This window comes from Pan troglodytes, chromosome 15, assembly GCF_028858775.2.
Source record: "Pan troglodytes isolate AG18354 chromosome 15, NHGRI_mPanTro3-v2.0_pri, whole genome shotgun sequence".
NCBI classification, from domain to species: domain Eukaryota; kingdom Metazoa; phylum Chordata; class Mammalia; order Primates; family Hominidae; genus Pan; species Pan troglodytes.
In genome coordinates, this window is record NC_072413.2 from 19,836,613 (window position 1) to 19,846,491 (window position 9,879).

Below are 9,879 nucleotides of genomic sequence, written 5' to 3' on the forward strand. Positions count from 1 at the left end.
CCACTTTTGCGATCCAACATAAGTAACAATGTATATTAATTTAGGTAACAGATTCATGTCCTCTTCATGCTCCCCCTCATACATTCCTGCATGCCCTATTTTAACTGAGCCAAGTACACATAAATGTGTTCAGCCTAATAGAAATATATAAATATTTACCTAATAACCAGAGGCTATACGGAATTGTTTTCACTGCAACCATTATGCTAAAAGAGTATGTGTGGGAGGAGAAACATCATAAAGCACTGTTATTATCAGACTTGTGCCTAAAAACTGACCCCAGTGACATGGGATTCATGAAATTTTAATGGGCTAAACTGACTTGCATTGGCTAAAAAAGTGAGTTATATGCAAGACTGACCAAGTCATTTGCCCCTGTACAGCTTAAAGTATTTCACATAATCTTATCTTCAAAATAACTAAGTTAAATAAAAGAAACAAACTATTTACTCTTTTTCCTTTTAACAGAGATACAAAGACGTAAATAAATCTTACATTCTCAAGGTTCTACAATTTTCAAAGGCACAGCTTTAACAGGCTACTGAATACCTACCTGTCTAGTGCTGTGGTCAAAGACAGTTTGCACACAGGGGTAAGCACTGAACTTTTTTTTGTTTTTTGAGACACTGTCTCACTCAGTCACCCAGGCTGGAGTGCAGTGGCTCAATCTCAGCTCACTGAAAGCTCCGCCTCCCAGATTCAAGCGATTCTCCTGCCTCAGCCTCCTGAGTAGCTGGGACTACAGGCGCGTGCCACTACACCCGGCTAATTTTTTTTTTTTAATTTTTAGTAGAGACGGGGGTTTTCAGCATGTTGGTCAGGCTGGTCTCAAACTCCTGACCTCATGATCCACCCGCCTCGCCCTCCCAAAGTGCTGGGATTACAAGGCGTGAGCCACCACGCCTGGACCAGCACTGAACTTTTAAAAGCAGGAGGCTGGGCTGGGCACGGTGGCTCACGCCTGTAATCCCAGTACTTTGGGAGGCCGAGGCTGGCAGATCACGAGGTCAGGAGATCGAGACCATCCTGGCTAACAAGGTGAAACCCCATCTCTACTAAAAATACAAAAAATTAGCCGGGCGTGGTGGCGGGCGCCTGTAGTCCCAGCTACTTGGGAGGCTGAGGCAGGAGAATGGCGGGAACCCAGGAGGCGGAGCTTGCAGTGAGCCAAGACTGCGCCACTGCACTCCAGCCTGGGCGACAGAGTGAGACTTCATCGCAAAATAAATAAATAAAATAAAATAAAATAAAAGGAGGGAGGCTGGATAATAAATGGGGCTTTGAAGTCAGACCAGAGCTCCTCCTACTCTTGGTTGTGTTACCTAACTTCACAGTCTTTTTTAATTTTCCCTGTAAAATGAAACTAGCACCACATACATTTCAGTTATTCTTAAGATTAAAAGATAACATACAATGTTTGGCACATAGTAGGCAAATAAAAAGGAATTTATTATTCTCCATCCAATATCTTAAAACAGTACCACTGAAGGCTTCTCTCAAAGCAAAATTACTCCTCAGAGACTTGGCAGAGCCGATCTGTTAGGCAGAATGGAGGGATACCGAAATAGATGTAAAAGTTTCACAATTAGAATGGCAGGACTGCTGGGCAGGATGAAAGGACTCCAGTACTACCATGCTGAGAAAGCAGCACAAGTCTTTAACATCATAACCATGGAACAGATTTCAACCAGCACTTGTGATCTAGAGTAACATCCCAGGTAATTCAACTAATCACTTTTATGTTTGTAGGAATATGTCAGTGTCTATTTCTTAAGTATTCAATTTACTTCACAATACCTGCTTGTGGTAACTTTTAGTTTCCAACTGACTAGACTGTCCCTTGGTAGTTCACATGCCCAGATCCAGCTTACTTAGCTTTTGACTCCAATGACTTTCAGGAGCGTAGTGAAAGGAAGTAACCATTGCCTACACTATATAGTTAAATTTTCATTTAAAAAAGCAGTCATATTTGTAAAACAAGCGAAAGCACTACATTTTATAGGAGAATTGATATGCAAATTAAGGAAGAACTGACTAATGTGCCCCAGACCCAGGAAGGGGAGGAAAAACAAGAATGACTGGGTACTGAGTAGAAGAAATGAAAAATACTGAGTAAAAGTTCAATGTTTATGCAACTTGCTAGCCCCTATTCAAAAATCCACTAATTTGTGCAGCAGCAATAGAAAATGAAAAAAAAGATGAAAAAATTCAAAAATCCAGAAACATCTTACCATTAGTGCTGTTTACTTAGATAGATGTATATCTGATAAAATCATGTTCCATACACGAAATTCTGTTATGATTTGGGTGTATCTAAATGAGCAGCCAAACTATAGAAATCACTGGTTTCTTCCAGAACTAACCAAAAAGAAATTCCCATATCACTAATATGACAATGTACTTCTGAATAACCATGTCCCAAAGAAATAATCCCCAAAGCTATAGTGCATCCCCAAAGTATGTAGTGGAAGAAAAAAAGAAAGCAGGAAATTCCAAAGGTTTCTATAATAACACAAGAGACAATCTGAGAAACCTTAAACATTTTACAACTCTCAGCTGAGCACTGTGATATGGGCCGGCCTGTAACCCCAGCTACTTGGGAGGCTGAGATGGGAGGACTACTTGGGCCAAAAAGTTTGAGGTTGCAGTGAGCTATAACTGCACCACTGCACTCCAGCCTACATAACAAACACAGTAAGATCCTGTCTCTTAAAAAAAAACAAAAACAGAAAAAAAGAAAAAAAAAAGCGTAAGACCTTATAGCTGTTGAGTAGCCTTCTTCTCAAATAAAATTAAGAATTCAGTTACTATATATCCTTTATTGGAAAGCTACTGACATAGTCTTAGTAGAATTACAGACTCTGAAAACAAAAAGGTGTTATTAGGAAATTACTAATCACTGGAATATTGAGACACTACCCAAAGGATTGGCACTATCACATTTAAGGTGCTAACATACAAAGGAGCAATGAAGCACAGTCCTGGAAATTATCTGGTAATTTCAGTAGCATGCTATTTAATTATCTTTTTAAAATGAAATAAACAACAAATAAAATGAAGTCATATACAATAAATATCTATGAAATATTAATATACAAAGGAAAGAAAATCAGGGATATTTCACTCCTTAAATGACAAGGTCAACCCTTTCTTAATAATTACACATAACAGTAAATCATAGTTCTGGAAACTCTTTCCAAACAAACTAGTGAGAATATACTACAGGAGAATCTGAATTTGAAGAGGTTAGAATGTTGTCTAAGATCCCTACACTGCTCCACTGCTTAAAATATATTCCTGGATCTTTCCCTGCTAAAGACTAATGTAAAAGTAATTATCGGCTGGGTGCGGTAGCTCACACCTGTAATCCCAGCTCTTAGGGAGGCAGAGGCAGGAAGATAGCTTGAGCCCAGGAGTTTGAGACCAGCCTGGCCAACATAGTGAAACCCCGACTCTACTAAAAATACAAAAAATCAGCTGGGCATGGTGGCACGCGCCTATAGTCCCAGCTACTCGGGAGGCTGAGGCAGGAGAGTCACCTGAACCCGGGAGGCAGAAGTTGTGCTGAGACGAGATCGCCCCATTGCACTCCAGCCTGGGCAACAGAATGAGACTCTGTCTCAAAAAAAAAAAAAAAAAAGTAATTATCTATGCCAGGCTAATTTCTATCTATGCCTGCTGGAATTTTTATTATCCTGTACCATACAATTAATGGGTAGAAATTACGTGCTTTAAGTCTCCTGCTGCAACCTGAAGGCAACAAATAAGATATTTTCAAGTTGACCATTTTGCTTCATGTAACATTAACAAACTAAGGGCCTAGTGAAGGATGGAAACGATATAATTAATAATAAAAGGGCAAAAGAAATGTTACCTAGAGAACAGCTTAATGAGAAACGTCAGAGATTAAGATACTTTGTAGTTTAAATGTAAAACATTAAGTAACTACAAAGAGGTGGACTTATTTTACAATACAAATACAATGAAAACTTTAGAGTTTCATTTAAAGTTTACTCACCCACAAAACTGAGAGATTAAAGGAGAAAAAGGTTATCCAAGACAAAATCTAGAATGCAGTAAATGTTTTGTTGTTGTTTTGAGATGGAGTCTCGCTCTGTCACCAGGCTAGAGTGCAGTGGCACGATCTAGGCTCACTGCCATCTCCGCCTCCCTGGTTCAAGTGATTCTCCTGCCTCAGCCTCCCGAGTAGCTGGGCCTACAGGACCACGCCACCACGCCCAACTAATTTTTGTATTTTTTAAAGTAGAGACGGGGTTTCATCATGTTGGCTAGGATGCCCGCCTTGGCCTCCCAAAGTGCTGGGATTACAGGCGTGAGCCACTGCACCCAGCCAGAATGCAATAAATGTTAAATAAACTTTAGGTAAAAGAAAACTTCAGGCCTGGTGTGGTGGCTCACGCTTGTAATCCTGGCACTTTGGGAGGCCGAGGCAGGCAGATCAGCCTGAGGTCAGGAGTTTGAGACAAGCCTGGCCAACATGGTGAAACCCTGTCTCTGCTAAAAATACAAAAAATTAGCCAGGCGTGGTGGCACACGCCTTAACCCCAGCTACTTGGGAAGCTGAAGCAGGAGAATCACTTGAACCCAGGAGGTGGAGGTTGCAGTGAGCCGAGATTGCGCCACTGCACTACAGCCTGGGTGACACAGGGAGACTTGTCTCAAAAAAAAAAAAAAAAGAAAAGAAAACTTCATACAACAATCCCATTACATAGAAATACAACTGTCAGCCGGGCGCAGTGGCTGACGCCTGTAATCCCAGCGATTTGGGTGGCCAAGACAGGCCGATCACGAGGTCAGGAGTTAAAGGCCAGCCTGGCCAATATGGTGAAACCCTGTCTCTACTAAAAATACAAAAATTAGCCAGGCATGGTGGTACGCGCCTGTAGTCCCAGCTACTCGGAAGGCTGAGGCAGAAGAATCACTTGAACTGGGAGGCAGAGCTTTCAGTGAGCAAAGATCGCACCACTGCATTCCTGCCTGGGTGACACAGCGAGACTCCATCTCAAAAAAAAACAAAAAACAAAAAACAAAGAAATACAACTGTCAGGCTGGGTGTGGTGGCCCACACCTGTAATCCCAGCACTTTGGGAGGCCAAGGTGGGAGGATCACTTGAGCCGAGGAGTTCAAGACCAGCTGGGGCAAGATGGCAAGACCCCGTCTCTTAAGAAAGAAAGAAAGACAACTCTCATTTGGGTACTAGGTACCAAAGAAAGACCACATCTTGAAAATTAGATACCCTAAAAGGTTTCAATTTTCACGAGGTCAGGAGTTAAAGACCAGCCTGGCCAATATGGTGAAACCCCGTCTCTACTAAAAATACAGAAATTACATTCCCTAAAAGGTTTCAGCTAAACAGAAGCAAAAGTGTACGTCAGTGAATTACGTGAAAAGGAAAGTGCACAAAATCACAGGAAGATGAAAAGATCACCAACTTGGTGAGACGAATAAAAGATGATAGATCATGTAAGAGGGGATATAAAAAGTTAAAGTGAGATAAGAAACATGATAGTCTATCAATGAATCAAATGCTAAAGGTAAAATAGTAAATATTATACCACAATGGTCACAGTAATGTAAGGACAGGTCATGCGAAGACCTGCAGATCAAGGACTGGCTCAAATCCAACTCCAGAAGTAGAGAGATTCTAGAGGTGAAAGTGGAGACTCGAGAGAAATGTTTGTCTTCTGTTTTCCTCCCAAGTATTAGGCTCAATGTAAGCTCAGAAGATAGCTTAACTCTTCCAGAGCTGTAGACAAACAGTTCACTAAAGCATTTAGCATTCATCTGAATGTTACAGTCCTTTCACATATGAGAATATCAAATCTTATTTCTTCAGTAAGCAAACACAGTTTTGACACCCACAAATTAATCTTAAGTGGTAATTTTGCTTAGAAAAGTGGCTCATGCCTGTAATCCCAGCACTTCGGGAGGCCTAGGCGGGAGGATCACGAGGTCAGAAGTTCAAGACCAGCCTAGCCAATATGGTGAAACCCTGTCTCTACTAAAAATAAAAAAAAAAATTAGCCGAGCATGGTGGCGGGCGCCTGTAATCCCAGCTACTCGGAAGGCTGAGGCAGGAGAATTACTTGAACCTGGGAGGCGGAGGTTGCAGTGAGCTGAGATCCTGCCACTGCACTCCAGCCTGGGTGACAGAGCAAGTCTCCGTCTCAAAAAAAAAGAAAAGAAAAGAAAACTGACAAAACCAAAAGAGCAGATGCACAGGACAGATCAAACATGGAGAATACAAAAACTGTTCAAGTACTCATACACTGTTCCATTATATCCCTTATCCCTATCCATTACTTCTTTGCTATCCTCTGGCTGTGTCGCCCAGGCCGGAATGCAGTGGCACGATCTTGGCTCACTGCAATCTCCACCTCCAGGGTTCAAGCGATTTTCATGCCTTGGCCTCCCATGTAGCTGGGACTACAGGCGCGCGTCACCATGCCCGGCTAATTTTTTTTTGTATTTTTTGTACTTTTAGAGACAGGGTTTCACCATGTTGGTCAGGCTGGTCTCGAACTCCTGACTTCAAGTGATCCGCCCGCCTCCACCTCCCAAAGTGCTGAGATTACAAGCGTGAGCCACTATTTCAGTTTTAAACTTTCTCCTAAGCCTGTCTCTTCAAACTTGCCTACTCTCTCTTTGGCCAATATCTTTCACTTGCCTTCAGATCCACTGACACGCCTCTCTTGCAGCAGAAGGTCTTCTTACATGGAAAATGTTTTTCTTATCATAACTCTTTTTTTAAGGGTTGGGATAATTCCAAAGTACTTGAAATAAGTTTCTCATATCTTGCTCTATGAGGTTGACTAGAATTTGTTCTGAAACCTATTGGGTGACCAATACAAAAGAAATTCCTAAGCAGAAGACACGATCTAATTAACTAACACAGGACACGATTCAAATCACAAACTCACTTTCGATATGTAATGTGCCCCACACCAGATGACTTCAGCATATGCTAACCTAGGCTGAGAATCCTTGACTGAGTCGACAAACTCAGAAAAGCATTGAGATGAAACGATCTGTAGACGCCGGTGTGATGGTAGGATGCAGCAGACACTGATAAGGCACCTCCCCTGGCTTGTGTTTGGGGCGCTCCGCTGTTTATTCTTTAATAGAAAAAGAGTTCTAAATCTTTGACTTCTGGCTCACTTTGCTTAGCCATACGAAAGAGATGGGTCCACTATATACCTTTTCTGTGAAGACCCTAATCACTTCAAGACTGTCCCTTAAAAAGCAAGAGGCTGCTGCATTTATATAGCTGCTGCAGGGAAATTCCCTGCGACACTAGAGACAGGTAAATAAAGAAACTGCATTCGTTCCAAAGCAGGGGGAGGGGTCTTCTATCAGTGAAGAGTTTACATAATGCAACGGAAAACCAGTGAGCTCTGCAGACCTGTCAAGGAGGATGCAAGGCTTGAGCTCCTCTCTTCCCACCATCTCTAAACATTCTCCAACAGCCTGCTCTTCACTCCCAGGAGACCCACAGAACTTACACCTGAGAATGAGTAACAATCTGCTTACGCTTACCCCATGCTTTCCTACCCACCTTTATTATTAAAATACAGAAGAAAAAAGAAAAATAAAAAGAAGTAGAAAACCCTAACCACCTATTTCTGAATCCAAAGTATGGAGTAACCAAACGGGGCCGGGGAGTTTTCCCTTCTCTGAAGAGAGGAGAACAAGGCGCCGCCTCCAATCTACACTACTCCCAATAATGCAATGACAAGCCCTGAAAACTCCACAGCGTCCCAAGCAGTCCCTCGCGGCTCGGCCCGGCTCGGACCCCGCGGACCGGCAGCCACCCTCTCCCCCGGCCTCTCACAAAGGAGACTGGTTCAGTCCGGGGCATCACCCCGCACCTGATCCCTCACAATTGGGGGGCGAGCAGGGGGTGGAAGAGAGAGGAGAAGGAGTTACTTAAATCAAATCTCTGAGAGCCTCAGCTTTTGCTGACTCCTGGCCCAGCACTGAGGAGCGGGTGCGAGCGGGAAGCCTACCTGTGCAAGTCCTGGTGCTTCCTTTCCAGGCAGCGTTTCAACTCACCCTCTCCGAGAACAAGGCGCCTTCCGGCGGAGCATGGCCAGCCCTCGCCTCAATCTAGCTTGCTAGTAGTTCATTCTCCCTAGGCTCCGCCCCCCTGCGATCCCATCCGCCAATGGCAGCACCGAAGCCCGGCCTCTTCCAGCGAGCTAGTGTGAGCGCCATCCAGGAAGTCTCTTGAGGGTGGAAGGTCCTAGGAGGATGAGACGGGTACGTAGGCGACCACAAATATGCCTGATTGAAAATAAAATCTGGCGGCGGCTCGCCTCTGACGACTCAGTTCACAGTCGGCCAGGCCCCTCGGCATCTTTTTTTGACCCCCGCCATTGGGGGCGCTGTGAACTAAAACAACACTTAGTTACCTACTTCTGGGAAGCCATCTTGGCTCGGACTGCGGGACTGGGTGAGAGTGCTTAAAGAATGTGAAGACCGTGTCGGCGTTCTGTCCGACTAGCTAGGTCCAGCCCGAACATACTCTGCTGTATACACTTAGGAGGCCCCTCAGTCACGACGTGAAACCCTGGAGTAATGCCGTATGTGGTTACGGGCAACCACCACCACCCTCTCACTTAACTGTAGGAGTAAAGCAATTTTAACAAATCAAATAAGCAAAAATTAATTCTTCTAATGAGAGTGAAAGTTGCACTTTCCTAGGGTAATCCTTTATGGACACCTCACTCAAAATATCAGGACATGTATCTATTATAGGTGCTACTAAGCTTTAGGATTCACTGCAAATTTTCCAGTAGGGGCACTGTGAATCAGTTAGAAATCAAGAACAGGACTTAAGGAGGAATTCCTTTTTTTTTTTTTAAAAGGCCTAATTTTTTTTTTTTTTGAGATGGAGTCTCGCTCAGTCACCCAGGCTGGAGTGCAGTGGGGCGATCTCGGCTCACTGCAACCTCTGCCTCCCGGGTTCAAGCAATTCTCCTGTCTCAGCCTCCTGAGTAGCTGAGACTACAGGCGCCCGCCACCACGCCCAGCTAATTTTTGTATTTTTAGTAGAGACGGGGTTTCGCCATGTTGGTCAGGCTGGTTTCGAACTCCAGACCTCAAGTGATCCGCCCACCTCGGCCTCCCAAAGTGCTGGGACTACAGACATGAGCCACCATTCCTGCCCAAGAAATCTTTTTTAAAGTTGTGAGTGAGGGAATCATTCCAGATTATTAAAGGAATTTCTCAAGGAGTAACATAATTGCATGGTCTTACATGATAGGCGCTCAGAGACATTAAGGAGTCATATGAGTGATAAGACTTGGCCTTAAGCTGGGCGCAGTGGCTCACGCCTGTAATCCCAGCACTTTGGGAGGCTGAGGCGGGTGAATCGCCTGAGGTCAGGAGTTCGAGACCAGCCTGGCCAACATAGTGAAACCCCCGTCTCTAGTAAAAATACAAAAAAAAAATTAGCTGGGCGTGGTGGCGGGCACCCGTAAACCCAGCTACTCGGGAGGCTGAGGCAGGAGAATCGCTTGAACCCAGGAGGCGGAGGTTGTGGTGAGCCAAGATCTCACCACTGCACTCCAGCCTGGGCAACAAGAGCGAAATTCCATCTCAAAAAAAAAAAAAGACTTGGCCAAATACATTTCCCTGTGTATCAAAATCTGTCAGCCAAGACAGGCGCGGTAGCTCACGCCTGTAATCCCAGCACTTTGGGAGGCCGAGGCAGGTGGATCACCTAAGGTCGGGAGTTCGAGACCAGCCTGACCAACATGGAGAAACCCCGTCTCTACTAAAAATACAAAAGTAGCTGGGTGTGGTGGCGCATGCCTGTAACCCCAGCTACTCAGGAGGCTGAGGCAGGAAAATCA

General features: G+C 44.2%; 1 protein-coding gene across 7 annotated transcripts in view; it reads right to left on the reverse strand.

Annotated features, from left to right (window-relative positions):
• CHD8 (chromodomain helicase DNA binding protein 8) overlaps positions 1–8,524 on the reverse strand; it is a 71,422-nt gene extending 62,898 nt beyond the window's left edge. For 4 of the 7 annotated variants that reach the window (XM_063793189.1, XM_003314244.7, XM_016925845.4 and 1 more), the window contains exon 1: positions 8,029–8,524. The gene's annotated coding sequence lies outside the window, so the exon portion shown is untranslated. The remainder of the gene's footprint in view (positions 1–8,028) is intronic. The other 3 variants (XM_063793190.1, XM_009427434.5, XM_054665905.2) reach the window with 2 other exon arrangements.
• Positions 8,525–9,879: the final 1,355 nt, after the last annotated feature.